Source organism: Anomaloglossus baeobatrachus, unplaced genomic scaffold (assembly GCF_048569485.1).
Source record: "Anomaloglossus baeobatrachus isolate aAnoBae1 unplaced genomic scaffold, aAnoBae1.hap1 Scaffold_3934, whole genome shotgun sequence".
Classification (NCBI taxonomy): Eukaryota; Metazoa; Chordata; class Amphibia; order Anura; family Aromobatidae; genus Anomaloglossus; species Anomaloglossus baeobatrachus.
Window position 1 is genome coordinate 23,150 of NW_027443273.1, and position 14,498 is coordinate 37,647.

Below are 14,498 nucleotides of genomic sequence, written 5' to 3' on the forward strand. Positions count from 1 at the left end.
CATTTTGTCACCCAAGCCAACCCTTGAAAAGGCTGCTTTGCAGAGCCAAAACAAGAAGAATGGTGCGTTTTGCAGCCGCCGCCCACTGCAATGAATCTGAATAACTCCTCCTTTAGGGCGCAAGCAACTCCCCTCCCCCTTGCAGTCTTTCCAATTCACGATACAAAAAGACGGACAGGACAGGTTGCCTGACTTTCCGTCACTGCCACCCTTTGCCATCCTTACCCGTAGAAAGCCCTTTCATCATCCCCAAACCCTAATCTTTTCCCTTTCCTTCCCAGCCCCCAAACCCTGCCCTCTGTACCTTTCTCACCACCCGCTTCCCTTCTCCTGTCATCCCCCTACCACCCGGGAAAAAAAGAGATTGCCCCCTCCTTCCACTAGCCCACCCTCCCACCCAAAGAACAACTTCTTCTGCGCAGCTTGTTTTCTAGGCAGCAGCGCTATTGTGATGTCATCGGGGGGCATTGTGACAAGCCGCCAGTGTTCCGTCTCTTCATGTTGTGCACAGTTCAAACGGAAAATACATCAACAGGCAGACTACAGAAAAGCTTACTATCAAAGGTTAGAGGGGGGCTTTCTCAGAGGGCTTTTTACAGTTTTTCTATTCCCAATTAGCCGTTTAAGTGTACTTATTGAAAGTAGTAATTCTTTCATAGGCCGCCCTTTCTTAGTATTTGACGTTCCTTATATTGCGGTATGAGGCTTCGCAGTAGGTTGCAAACATTCATCACCCATGACTGTCCCCAATTGAGCTCAGAAGCTCAATGTCTATCATGACCTCTCTTTTAGAATGTCCAAGAGCAAGCAAACTATTCCTCCAGGAGAGGGCGCCAACAGACTACTAAAGAGATCATCATTACTCAAAGAAAACCCCAAAAACCAATGCATGATAGGAATAAACAGGTAACTTTCTTTGGAGTGGAAGCGGAGAGATCGCACCAGATGCCAATTCTAGATGTTATCACACCTGTGGTCACTGCAGCAGCAGGTGAATCCACTTTGTCCAAAAGGGATCTATTCCATTCAATTGCAAATGATCTAGATAAGACAGAGAACTGCAGCACGGGGACATAGCCGAGTTGGTCAGGTTGAGTGGTGATGAGTTTGCTATTTGGATGAATAAAGAAAGTCAAAAGTGTGAAAGATAAAAAACAAAAGGAGGAAGTGTGAAAAGTGAATGGGCCAAATTGAGGTGCATATGAAGACGTATGCTTTCTTCCAATTCATTAAATCGGGCTAATATGAATCAGGTGAATTGAGTTCTGCTTTTGGAAACTGGGTTAAGAAGGGGTGCACCGTTCCTGGAGGTACTGCAATACCAGGTCAATGCGTGGAGTGGACAGAGCAAGCTCTTTTTCCATCTCCCTGTTCTAAAAATCCATTTAATATATGGTCCCCAGATAGGGGACGTATCAGATATTAAACTGATAAGAACAGATACTACACTTGATCTTAGCCAAAAGGCCGAGAAGCGATAACCAGAATTGGTTTGGGCCTCGAGTGGCACCCTGGCCTATGCCGGACACATCTTAGGGAGAGAGAGCGAGAGGGAGACAAACCCACGCCTACACAAGACATTTTGTCACCCAAGCCAACCCTTGAAAAGGCTGCTTTGCAGAGCCAAAACAAGAAGAATGGTGCGTTTTGCAGCCGCCGCCCACTGCAATGAATCTGAATAACTCCTCCTTTAGGGCGCAAGCAACTCCCCTCCCCCTTGCAGTCTTTCCAATTCACGATACAAAAAGACGGACAGGACAGGTTGCCTGACTTTCCGTCACTGCCACCCTTTGCCATCCTTACCCGTAGAAAGCCCTTTCATCATCCCCAAATCCTAATCTTTTCCCTTTCCTTCCCAGCCCCCAAACCCTGCCCTCTGTACCTTTCTCACCACCCGCTTCCCTTCTCCTGTCATCCCCCTACCACCCGGGAAAAAAAGAGATTGCCCCCTCCTTCCACTAGCCCACCCTCCCACCCAAAGAACAACTTCTTCTGCGCAGCTTGTTTTCTAGGCAGCAGCGCTATTGTGATGTCATCGGGGGGCATTGTGACAAGCCGCCAGTGTTCCGTCTCTTCATGTTGTGCACAGTTCAAACGGAAAATACATCAACAGGCAGACTACAGAAAAGCTTACTATCAAAGGTTAGAGGGGGGCTTTCTCAGAGGGCTTTTTACAGTTTTTCTATTCCCAATTAGCCGTTTAAGTGTACTTATTGAAAGTAGTAATTCTTTCATAGGCCGCCCTTTCTTAGTATTTGACGTTCCTTATATTGCGGTATGAGGCTTCGCAGTAGGTTGCAAACATTCATCACCCATGACTGTCCCCAATTGAGCTCAGAAGCTCAATGTCTATCATGACCTCTCTTTTAGAATGTCCAAGAGCAAGCAAACTATTCCTCCAGGAGAGGGCGCCAACAGACTACTAAAGAGATCATCATTACTCAAAGAAAACCCCAAAAACCAATGCATGATAGGAATAAACAGGTAACTTTCTTTGGAGTGGAAGCGGAGAGATCGCACCAGATGCCAATTCTAGATGTTATCACACCTGTGGTCACTGCAGCAGCAGGTGAATCCACTTTGTCCAAAAGGGATCTATTCCATTCAATTGCAAATGATCTAGATAAGACAGAGAACTGCAGCACGGGGACATAGCCGAGTTGGTCAGGTTGAGTGGTGATGAGTTTGCTATTTGGATGAATAAAGAAAGTCAAAAGTGTGAAAGATAAAAAACAAAAGGAGGAAGTGTGAAAAGTGAATGGGCCAAATTGAGGTGCATATGAAGACGTATGCTTTCTTCCAATTCATTAAATCGGGCTAATATGAATCAGGTGAATTGAGTTCTGCTTTTGGAAACTGGGTTAAGAAGGGGTGCACCGTTCCTGGAGGTACTGCAATACCAGGTCAATGCGTGGAGTGGACAGAGCAAGCTCTTTTTCCATCTCCCTGTTCTAAAAATCCATTTAATATATGGTCCCCAGATAGGGGACGTATCAGATATTAAACTGATAAGAACAGATACTACACTTGATCTTAGCCAAAAGGCCGAGAAGCGATGCACCACAAAAAATGCATGACCGAAGTCACACCAAAAACAGTGCAAAGGCTAGGATTCGTGTGGACCCCACCGTGAGGAGAGGGTCCCCAAAAATCAACCCCGTCCCTCCGAGCCAGAAGGCCACAGCAAGGGTCAGGGATCTTCGGTGCTCCCCCAAGCCGAAGCCTGGTTGAGCCTTGTCGTTGCTCCCAGCGTCCACCCAGGCATCTTACCCAAGTGGAGTAGAGAGCTACTAGTTGTTGGTTTCGCAGCCGAAACTGCCCGGACCGTCAACCGGTGTTGGTTTCTCAGCCCAAGGCTAACCGGACCTCCAACCGGGTGTTGGTTTCTCAGCCGAAGCTGACCCAGACCTCCAACCGGGTGTTGGTTTCTCAGCCGAAGCTGACCCGGACCTCCAACCGGGTGTTAGTTTCTCAGCCCAAAGCTGACCAGACCTCCGACCGGGATTATAAAAATTTCCCTTCCTAGCCAGAAGGCCGGGATAGGGTAATATGCTCAAAAAGTATGAAAAGGCAAGGTACGGTGTGCTACAGAGCCCAAGGCTTGCCGGGGTCCCAAGCCAGCAAGCTCAGACTCACTCCAGGGTCGTCAGTCCTGGGGCACGTTGTACCATAGCCCCCCACCCTTACTCAGTCTAATAGCCTCGATCCTGGTAGGGCCATGTTTTCCTCTAGATGAATATACTATCCACCCAGAGTACTAGCAAGCGCAACCTTCCAGTGTGCATTGTATCATTGTACTAAGGTGGCCTGGAGCTTAAACCACCTCTTCGAACAACACTACACTTGATCTTAGCCAAAAGGCCGAGAAGCGATAACCAGAATTGGTTTGGGCCTCGAGTGGCACCCTGGCCTATGCCGGACACATCTTAGGGAGAGAGAGCGAGAGGGAGACAAACCCACGCCTACACAAGACATTTTGTCACCCAAGCCAACCCTTGAAAAGGCTGCTTTGCAGAGCCAAAACAAGAAGAATGGTGCGTTTTGCAGCCGCCGCCCACTGCAATGAATCTGAATAACTCCTCCTTTAGGGCGCAAGCAACTCCCCTCCCCCTTGCAGTCTTTCCAATTCACGATACAAAAAGACGGACAGGACAGGTTGCCTGACTTTCCGTCACTGCCACCCTTTGCCATCCTTACCCGTAGAAAGCCCTTTCATCATCCCCAAACCCTAATCTTTTCCCTTTCCTTCCCAGCCCCCAAACCCTGCCCTCTGTACCTTTCTCACCACCCGCTTCCCTTCTCCTGTCATCCCCCTACCACCCGGGAAAAAAAGAGATTGCCCCCTCCTTCCACTAGCCCACCCTCCCACCCAAAGAACAACTTCTTCTGCGCAGCTTGTTTTCTAGGCAGCAGCGCTATTGTGATGTCATCGGGGGGCATTGTGACAAGCCGCCAGTGTTCCGTCTCTTCATGTTGTGCACAGTTCAAACGGAAAATACATCAACAGGCAGACTACAGAAAAGCTTACTATCAAAGGTTAGAGGGGGGCTTTCTCAGAGGGCTTTTTACAGTTTTTCTATTCCCAATTAGCCGTTTAAGTGTACTTATTGAAAGTAGTAATTCTTTCATAGGCCGCCCTTTCTTAGTATTTGACGTTCCTTATATTGCGGTATGAGGCTTCGCAGTAGGTTGCAAACATTCATCACCCATGACTGTCCCCAATTGAGCTCAGAAGCTCAATGTCTATCATGACCTCTCTTTTAGAATGTCCAAGAGCAAGCAAACTATTCCTCCAGGAGAGGGCGCCAACAGACTACTAAAGAGATCATCATTACTCAAAGAAAACCCCAAAAACCAATGCATGATAGGAATAAACAGGTAACTTTCTTTGGAGTGGAAGCGGAGAGATCGCACCAGATGCCAATTCTAGATGTTATCACACCTGTGGTCACTGCAGCAGCAGGTGAATCCACTTTGTCCAAAAGGGATCTATTCCATTCAATTGCAAATGATCTAGATAAGACAGAGAACTGCAGCACGGGGACATAGCCGAGTTGGTCAGGTTGAGTGGTGATGAGTTTGCTATTTGGATGAATAAAGAAAGTCAAAAGTGTGAAAGATAAAAAACAAAAGGAGGAAGTGTGAAAAGTGAATGGGCCAAATTGAGGTGCATATGAAGACGTATGCTTTCTTCCAATTCATTAAATCGGGCTAATATGAATCAGGTGAATTGAGTTCTGCTTTTGGAAACTGGGTTAAGAAGGGGTGCACCGTTCCTGGAGGTACTGCAATACCAGGTCAATGCGTGGAGTGGACAGAGCAAGCTCTTTTTCCATCTCCCTGTTCTAAAAATCCATTTAATATATGGTCCCCAGATAGGGGACGTATCAGATATTAAACTGATAAGAACAGATACTACACTTGATCTTAGCCAAAAGGCCGAGAAGCGATAACCAGAATTGGTTTGGGCCTCGAGTGGCACCCTGGCCTATGCCGGACACATCTTAGGGAGAGAGAGCGAGAGGGAGACAAACCCACGCCTACACAAGACATTTTGTCACCCAAGCCAACCCTTGAAAAGGCTGCTTTGCAGAGCCAAAACAAGAAGAATGGTGCGTTTTGCAGCCGCCGCCCACTGCAATGAATCTGAATAACTCCTCCTTTAGGGCGCAAGCAACTCCCCTCCCCCTTGCAGTCTTTCCAATTCACGATACAAAAAGACGGACAGGACAGGTTGCCTGACTTTCCGTCACTGCCACCCTTTGCCATCCTTACCCGTAGAAAGCCCTTTCATCATCCCCAAACCCTAATCTTTTCCCTTTCCTTCCCAGCCCCCAAACCCTGCCCTCTGTACCTTTCTCACCACCCGCTTCCCTTCTCCTGTCATCCCCCTACCACCCGGGAAAAAAAGAGATTGCCCCCTCCTTCCACTAGCCCACCCTCCCACCCAAAGAACAACTTCTTCTGCGCAGCTTGTTTTCTAGGCAGCAGCGCTATTGTGATGTCATCGGGGGGCATTGTGACAAGCCGCCAGTGTTCCGTCTCTTCATGTTGTGCACAGTTCAAACGGAAAATACATCAACAGGCAGACTACAGAAAAGCTTACTATCAAAGGTTAGAGGGGGGCTTTCTCAGAGGGCTTTTTACAGTTTTTCTATTCCCAATTAGCCGTTTAAGTGTACTTATTGAAAGTAGTAATTCTTTCATAGGCCGCCCTTTCTTAGTATTTGACGTTCCTTATATTGCGGTATGAGGCTTCGCAGTAGGTTGCAAACATTCATCACCCATGACTGTCCCCAATTGAGCTCAGAAGCTCAATGTCTATCATGACCTCTCTTTTAGAATGTCCAAGAGCAAGCAAACTATTCCTCCAGGAGAGGGCGCCAACAGACTACTAAAGAGATCATCATTACTCAAAGAAAACCCCAAAAACCAATGCATGATAGGAATAAACAGGTAACTTTCTTTGGAGTGGAAGCGGAGAGATCGCACCAGATGCCAATTCTAGATGTTATCACACCTGTGGTCACTGCAGCAGCAGGTGAATCCACTTTGTCCAAAAGGGATCTATTCCATTCAATTGCAAATGATCTAGATAAGACAGAGAACTGCAGCACGGGGACATAGCCGAGTTGGTCAGGTTGAGTGGTGATGAGTTTGCTATTTGGATGAATAAAGAAAGTCAAAAGTGTGAAAGATAAAAAACAAAAGGAGGAAGTGTGAAAAGTGAATGGGCCAAATTGAGGTGCATATGAAGACGTATGCTTTCTTCCAATTCATTAAATCGGGCTAATATGAATCAGGTGAATTGAGTTCTGCTTTTGGAAACTGGGTTAAGAAGGGGTGCACCGTTCCTGGAGGTACTGCAATACCAGGTCAATGCGTGGAGTGGACAGAGCAAGCTCTTTTTCCATCTCCCTGTTCTAAAAATCCATTTAATATATGGTCCCCAGATAGGGGACGTATCAGATATTAAACTGATAAGAACAGATACTACACTTGATCTTAGCCAAAAGGCCGAGAAGCGATAACCAGAATTGGTTTGGGCCTCGAGTGGCACCCTGGCCTATGCCGGACACATCTTAGGGAGAGAGAGCGAGAGGGAGACAAACCCACGCCTACACAAGACATTTTGTCACCCAAGCCAACCCTTGAAAAGGCTGCTTTGCAGAGCCAAAACAAGAAGAATGGTGCGTTTTGCAGCCGCCGCCCACTGCAATGAATCTGAATAACTCCTCCTTTAGGGCGCAAGCAACTCCCCTCCCCCTTGCAGTCTTTCCAATTCACGATACAAAAAGACGGACAGGACAGGTTGCCTGACTTTCCGTCACTGCCACCCTTTGCCATCCTTACCCGTAGAAAGCCCTTTCATCATCCCCAAACCCTAATCTTTTCCCTTTCCTTCCCAGCCCCCAAACCCTGCCCTCTGTACCTTTCTCACCACCCGCTTCCCTTCTCCTGTCATCCCCCTACCACCCGGGAAAAAAAGAGATTGCCCCCTCCTTCCACTAGCCCACCCTCCCACCCAAAGAACAACTTCTTCTGCGCAGCTTGTTTTCTAGGCAGCAGCGCTATTGTGATGTCATCGGGGGGCATTGTGACAAGCCGCCAGTGTTCCGTCTCTTCATGTTGTGCACAGTTCAAACGGAAAATACATCAACAGGCAGACTACAGAAAAGCTTACTATCAAAGGTTAGAGGGGGGCTTTCTCAGAGGGCTTTTTACAGTTTTTCTATTCCCAATTAGCCGTTTAAGTGTACTTATTGAAAGTAGTAATTCTTTCATAGGCCGCCCTTTCTTAGTATTTGACGTTCCTTATATTGCGGTATGAGGCTTCGCAGTAGGTTGCAAACATTCATCACCCATGACTGTCCCCAATTGAGCTCAGAAGCTCAATGTCTATCATGACCTCTCTTTTAGAATGTCCAAGAGCAAGCAAACTATTCCTCCAGGAGAGGGCGCCAACAGACTACTAAAGAGATCATCATTACTCAAAGAAAACCCCAAAAACCAATGCATGATAGGAATAAACAGGTAACTTTCTTTGGAGTGGAAGCGGAGAGATCGCACCAGATGCCAATTCTAGATGTTATCACACCTGTGGTCACTGCAGCAGCAGGTGAATCCACTTTGTCCAAAAGGGATCTATTCCATTCAATTGCAAATGATCTAGATAAGACAGAGAACTGCAGCACGGGGACATAGCCGAGTTGGTCAGGTTGAGTGGTGATGAGTTTGCTATTTGGATGAATAAAGAAAGTCAAAAGTGTGAAAGATAAAAAACAAAAGGAGGAAGTGTGAAAAGTGAATGGGCCAAATTGAGGTGCATATGAAGACGTATGCTTTCTTCCAATTCATTAAATCGGGCTAATATGAATCAGGTGAATTGAGTTCTGCTTTTGGAAACTGGGTTAAGAAGGGGTGCACCGTTCCTGGAGGTACTGCAATACCAGGTCAATGCGTGGAGTGGACAGAGCAAGCTCTTTTTCCATCTCCCTGTTCTAAAAATCCATTTAATATATGGTCCCCAGATAGGGGACGTATCAGATATTAAACTGATAAGAACAGATACTACACTTGATCTTAGCCAAAAGGCCGAGAAGCGATAACCAGAATTGGTTTGGGCCTCGAGTGGCACCCTGGCCTATGCCGGACACATCTTAGGGAGAGAGAGCGAGAGGGAGACAAACCCACGCCTACACAAGACATTTTGTCACCCAAGCCAACCCTTGAAAAGGCTGCTTTGCAGAGCCAAAACAAGAAGAATGGTGCGTTTTGCAGCCGCCGCCCACTGCAATGAATCTGAATAACTCCTCCTTTAGGGCGCAAGCAACTCCCCTCCCCCTTGCAGTCTTTCCAATTCACGATACAAAAAGACGGACAGGACAGGTTGCCTGACTTTCCGTCACTGCCACCCTTTGCCATCCTTACCCGTAGAAAGCCCTTTCATCATCCCCAAACCCTAATCTTTTCCCTTTCCTTCCCAGCCCCCAAACCCTGCCCTCTGTACCTTTCTCACCACCCGCTTCCCTTCTCCTGTCATCCCCCTACCACCCGGGAAAAAAAGAGATTGCCCCCTCCTTCCACTAGCCCACCCTCCCACCCAAAGAACAACTTCTTCTGCGCAGCTTGTTTTCTAGGCAGCAGCGCTATTGTGATGTCATCGGGGGGCATTGTGACAAGCCGCCAGTGTTCCGTCTCTTCATGTTGTGCACAGTTCAAACGGAAAATACATCAACAGGCAGACTACAGAAAAGCTTACTATCAAAGGTTAGAGGGGGGCTTTCTCAGAGGGCTTTTTACAGTTTTTCTATTCCCAATTAGCCGTTTAAGTGTACTTATTGAAAGTAGTAATTCTTTCATAGGCCGCCCTTTCTTAGTATTTGACGTTCCTTATATTGCGGTATGAGGCTTCGCAGTAGGTTGCAAACATTCATCACCCATGACTGTCCCCAATTGAGCTCAGAAGCTCAATGTCTATCATGACCTCTCTTTTAGAATGTCCAAGAGCAAGCAAACTATTCCTCCAGGAGAGGGCGCCAACAGACTACTAAAGAGATCATCATTACTCAAAGAAAACCCCAAAAACCAATGCATGATAGGAATAAACAGGTAACTTTCTTTGGAGTGGAAGCGGAGAGATCGCACCAGATGCCAATTCTAGATGTTATCACACCTGTGGTCACTGCAGCAGCAGGTGAATCCACTTTGTCCAAAAGGGATCTATTCCATTCAATTGCAAATGATCTAGATAAGACAGAGAACTGCAGCACGGGGACATAGCCGAGTTGGTCAGGTTGAGTGGTGATGAGTTTGCTATTTGGATGAATAAAGAAAGTCAAAAGTGTGAAAGATAAAAAACAAAAGGAGGAAGTGTGAAAAGTGAATGGGCCAAATTGAGGTGCATATGAAGACGTATGCTTTCTTCCAATTCATTAAATCGGGCTAATATGAATCAGGTGAATTGAGTTCTGCTTTTGGAAACTGGGTTAAGAAGGGGTGCACCGTTCCTGGAGGTACTGCAATACCAGGTCAATGCGTGGAGTGGACAGAGCAAGCTCTTTTTCCATCTCCCTGTTCTAAAAATCCATTTAATATATGGTCCCCAGATAGGGGACGTATCAGATATTAAACTGATAAGAACAGATACTACACTTGATCTTAGCCAAAAGGCCGAGAAGCGATAACCAGAATTGGTTTGGGCCTCGAGTGGCACCCTGGCCTATGCCGGACACATCTTAGGGAGAGAGAGCGAGAGGGAGACAAACCCACGCCTACACAAGACATTTTGTCACCCAAGCCAACCCTTGAAAAGGCTGCTTTGCAGAGCCAAAACAAGAAGAATGGTGCGTTTTGCAGCCGCCGCCCACTGCAATGAATCTGAATAACTCCTCCTTTAGGGCGCAAGCAACTCCCCTCCCCCTTGCAGTCTTTCCAATTCACGATACAAAAAGACGGACAGGACAGGTTGCCTGACTTTCCGTCACTGCCACCCTTTGCCATCCTTACCCGTAGAAAGCCCTTTCATCATCCCCAAACCCTAATCTTTTCCCTTTCCTTCCCAGCCCCCAAACCCTGCCCTCTGTACCTTTCTCACCACCCGCTTCCCTTCTCCTGTCATCCCCCTACCACCCGGGAAAAAAAGAGATTGCCCCCTCCTTCCACTAGCCCACCCTCCCACCCAAAGAACAACTTCTTCTGCGCAGCTTGTTTTCTAGGCAGCAGCGCTATTGTGATGTCATCGGGGGGCATTGTGACAAGCCGCCAGTGTTCCGTCTCTTCATGTTGTGCACAGTTCAAACGGAAAATACATCAACAGGCAGACTACAGAAAAGCTTACTATCAAAGGTTAGAGGGGGGCTTTCTCAGAGGGCTTTTTACAGTTTTTCTATTCCCAATTAGCCGTTTAAGTGTACTTATTGAAAGTAGTAATTCTTTCATAGGCCGCCCTTTCTTAGTATTTGACGTTCCTTATATTGCGGTATGAGGCTTCGCAGTAGGTTGCAAACATTCATCACCCATGACTGTCCCCAATTGAGCTCAGAAGCTCAATGTCTATCATGACCTCTCTTTTAGAATGTCCAAGAGCAAGCAAACTATTCCTCCAGGAGAGGGCGCCAACAGACTACTAAAGAGATCATCATTACTCAAAGAAAACCCCAAAAACCAATGCATGATAGGAATAAACAGGTAACTTTCTTTGGAGTGGAAGCGGAGAGATCGCACCAGATGCCAATTCTAGATGTTATCACACCTGTGGTCACTGCAGCAGCAGGTGAATCCACTTTGTCCAAAAGGGATCTATTCCATTCAATTGCAAATGATCTAGATAAGACAGAGAACTGCAGCACGGGGACATAGCCGAGTTGGTCAGGTTGAGTGGTGATGAGTTTGCTATTTGGATGAATAAAGAAAGTCAAAAGTGTGAAAGATAAAAAACAAAAGGAGGAAGTGTGAAAAGTGAATGGGCCAAATTGAGGTGCATATGAAGACGTATGCTTTCTTCCAATTCATTAAATCGGGCTAATATGAATCAGGTGAATTGAGTTCTGCTTTTGGAAACTGGGTTAAGAAGGGGTGCACCGTTCCTGGAGGTACTGCAATACCAGGTCAATGCGTGGAGTGGACAGAGCAAGCTCTTTTTCCATCTCCCTGTTCTAAAAATCCATTTAATATATGGTCCCCAGATAGGGGACGTATCAGATATTAAACTGATAAGAACAGATACTACACTTGATCTTAGCCAAAAGGCCGAGAAGCGATAACCAGAATTGGTTTGGGCCTCGAGTGGCACCCTGGCCTATGCCGGACACATCTTAGGGAGAGAGAGCGAGAGGGAGACAAACCCACGCCTACACAAGACATTTTGTCACCCAAGCCAACCCTTGAAAAGGCTGCTTTGCAGAGCCAAAACAAGAAGAATGGTGCGTTTTGCAGCCGCCGCCCACTGCAATGAATCTGAATAACTCCTCCTTTAGGGCGCAAGCAACTCCCCTCCCCCTTGCAGTCTTTCCAATTCACGATACAAAAAGACGGACAGGACAGGTTGCCTGACTTTCCGTCACTGCCACCCTTTGCCATCCTTACCCGTAGAAAGCCCTTTCATCATCCCCAAACCCTAATCTTTTCCCTTTCCTTCCCAGCCCCCAAACCCTGCCCTCTGTACCTTTCTCACCACCCGCTTCCCTTCTCCTGTCATCCCCCTACCACCCGGGAAAAAAAGAGATTGCCCCCTCCTTCCACTAGCCCACCCTCCCACCCAAAGAACAACTTCTTCTGCGCAGCTTGTTTTCTAGGCAGCAGCGCTATTGTGATGTCATCGGGGGGCATTGTGACAAGCCGCCAGTGTTCCGTCTCTTCATGTTGTGCACAGTTCAAACGGAAAATACATCAACAGGCAGACTACAGAAAAGCTTACTATCAAAGGTTAGAGGGGGGCTTTCTCAGAGGGCTTTTTACAGTTTTTCTATTCCCAATTAGCCGTTTAAGTGTACTTATTGAAAGTAGTAATTCTTTCATAGGCCGCCCTTTCTTAGTATTTGACGTTCCTTATATTGCGGTATGAGGCTTCGCAGTAGGTTGCAAACATTCATCACCCATGACTGTCCCCAATTGAGCTCAGAAGCTCAATGTCTATCATGACCTCTCTTTTAGAATGTCCAAGAGCAAGCAAACTATTCCTCCAGGAGAGGGCGCCAACAGACTACTAAAGAGATCATCATTACTCAAAGAAAACCCCAAAAACCAATGCATGATAGGAATAAACAGGTAACTTTCTTTGGAGTGGAAGCGGAGAGATCGCACCAGATGCCAATTCTAGATGTTATCACACCTGTGGTCACTGCAGCAGCAGGTGAATCCACTTTGTCCAAAAGGGATCTATTCCATTCAATTGCAAATGATCTAGATAAGACAGAGAACTGCAGCACGGGGACATAGCCGAGTTGGTCAGGTTGAGTGGTGATGAGTTTGCTATTTGGATGAATAAAGAAAGTCAAAAGTGTGAAAGATAAAAAACAAAAGGAGGAAGTGTGAAAAGTGAATGGGCCAAATTGAGGTGCATATGAAGACGTATGCTTTCTTCCAATTCATTAAATCGGGCTAATATGAATCAGGTGAATTGAGTTCTGCTTTTGGAAACTGGGTTAAGAAGGGGTGCACCGTTCCTGGAGGTACTGCAATACCAGGTCAATGCGTGGAGTGGACAGAGCAAGCTCTTTTTCCATCTCCCTGTTCTAAAAATCCATTTAATATATGGTCCCCAGATAGGGGACGTATCAGATATTAAACTGATAAGAACAGATACTACACTTGATCTTAGCCAAAAGGCCGAGAAGCGATAACCAGAATTGGTTTGGGCCTCGAGTGGCACCCTGGCCTATGCCGGACACATCTTAGGGAGAGAGAGCGAGAGGGAGACAAACCCACGCCTACACAAGACATTTTGTCACCCAAGCCAACCCTTGAAAAGGCTGCTTTGCAGAGCCAAAACAAGAAGAATGGTGCGTTTTGCAGCCGCCGCCCACTGCAATGAATCTGAATAACTCCTCCTTTAGGGCGCAAGCAACTCCCCTCCCCCTTGCAGTCTTTCCAATTCACGATACAAAAAGACGGACAGGACAGGTTGCCTGACTTTCCGTCACTGCCACCCTTTGCCATCCTTACCCGTAGAAAGCCCTTTCATCATCCCCAAACCCTAATCTTTTCCCTTTCCTTCCCAGCCCCCAAACCCTGCCCTCTGTACCTTTCTCACCACCCGCTTCCCTTCTCCTGTCATCCCCCTACCACCCGGGAAAAAAAGAGATTGCCCCCTCCTTCCACTAGCCCACCCTCCCACCCAAAGAACAACTTCTTCTGCGCAGCTTGTTTTCTAGGCAGCAGCGCTATTGTGATGTCATCGGGGGGCATTGTGACAAGCCGCCAGTGTTCCGTCTCTTCATGTTGTGCACAGTTCAAACGGAAAATACATCAACAGGCAGACTACAGAAAAGCTTACTATCAAAGGTTAGAGGGGGGCTTTCTCAGAGGGCTTTTTACAGTTTTTCTATTCCCAATTAGCCGTTTAAGTGTACTTATTGAAAGTAGTAATTCTTTCATAGGCCGCCCTTTCTTAGTATTTGACGTTCCTTATATTGCGGTATGAGGCTTCGCAGTAGGTTGCAAACATTCATCACCCATGACTGTCCCCAATTGAGCTCAGAAGCTCAATGTCTATCATGACCTCTCTTTTAGAATGTCCAAGAGCAAGCAAACTATTCCTCCAGGAGAGGGCGCCAACAGACTACTAAAGAGATCATCATTACTCAAAGAAAACCCCAAAAACCAATGCATGATAGGAATAAACAGGTAACTTTCTTTGGAGTGGAAGCGGAGAGATCGCACCAGATGCCAATTCTAGATGTTATCACACCTGTGGTCACTGCAGCAGCAGGTGAATCCACTTTGTCCAAAAGGGATCTATTCCATTCAATTGCAAATGATCTAGATAAGACAGAGAA

The 14,498-nt window shown here is 46.8% G+C and overlaps 8 non-coding genes across 8 annotated transcripts; all 8 read right to left on the bottom strand.

The window, feature by feature from the left end:
- Positions 1 to 1,288: 1,288 nt before the first annotated feature.
- On the bottom strand, positions 1,289 to 1,479 carry LOC142276158 (U2 spliceosomal RNA). Its single transcript, XR_012739666.1, has one exon. It is a non-coding gene; the product is annotated as a U2 spliceosomal RNA (small nuclear RNA).
- A 1,387-nt stretch (positions 1,480 to 2,866) lies between these two features.
- On the bottom strand, positions 2,867 to 3,057 carry LOC142276159 (U2 spliceosomal RNA). Its single transcript, XR_012739667.1, has one exon. It is a non-coding gene; the product is annotated as a U2 spliceosomal RNA (small nuclear RNA).
- A 2,203-nt stretch (positions 3,058 to 5,260) lies between these two features.
- On the bottom strand, positions 5,261 to 5,451 carry LOC142276160 (U2 spliceosomal RNA). The gene has a single exon (XR_012739668.1). It is a non-coding gene; the product is annotated as a U2 spliceosomal RNA (small nuclear RNA).
- A 1,387-nt stretch (positions 5,452 to 6,838) lies between these two features.
- On the bottom strand, positions 6,839 to 7,029 carry LOC142276161 (U2 spliceosomal RNA). The gene has a single exon (XR_012739669.1). It is a non-coding gene; the product is annotated as a U2 spliceosomal RNA (small nuclear RNA).
- Positions 7,030 to 8,416: 1,387 nt separating this feature from the next.
- Positions 8,417 to 8,607, bottom strand: LOC142276162 (U2 spliceosomal RNA). Its single transcript, XR_012739670.1, has one exon. It is a non-coding gene; the product is annotated as a U2 spliceosomal RNA (small nuclear RNA).
- Positions 8,608 to 9,994: 1,387 nt separating this feature from the next.
- Positions 9,995 to 10,185, bottom strand: LOC142276163 (U2 spliceosomal RNA). The gene has a single exon (XR_012739671.1). It is a non-coding gene; the product is annotated as a U2 spliceosomal RNA (small nuclear RNA).
- Positions 10,186 to 11,572: 1,387 nt separating this feature from the next.
- LOC142276165 (U2 spliceosomal RNA) lies at positions 11,573 to 11,763 on the bottom strand. Its single transcript, XR_012739672.1, has one exon. It is a non-coding gene; the product is annotated as a U2 spliceosomal RNA (small nuclear RNA).
- A 1,387-nt stretch (positions 11,764 to 13,150) lies between these two features.
- On the bottom strand, positions 13,151 to 13,341 carry LOC142276166 (U2 spliceosomal RNA). The gene has a single exon (XR_012739673.1). It is a non-coding gene; the product is annotated as a U2 spliceosomal RNA (small nuclear RNA).
- Positions 13,342 to 14,498: the final 1,157 nt, after the last annotated feature.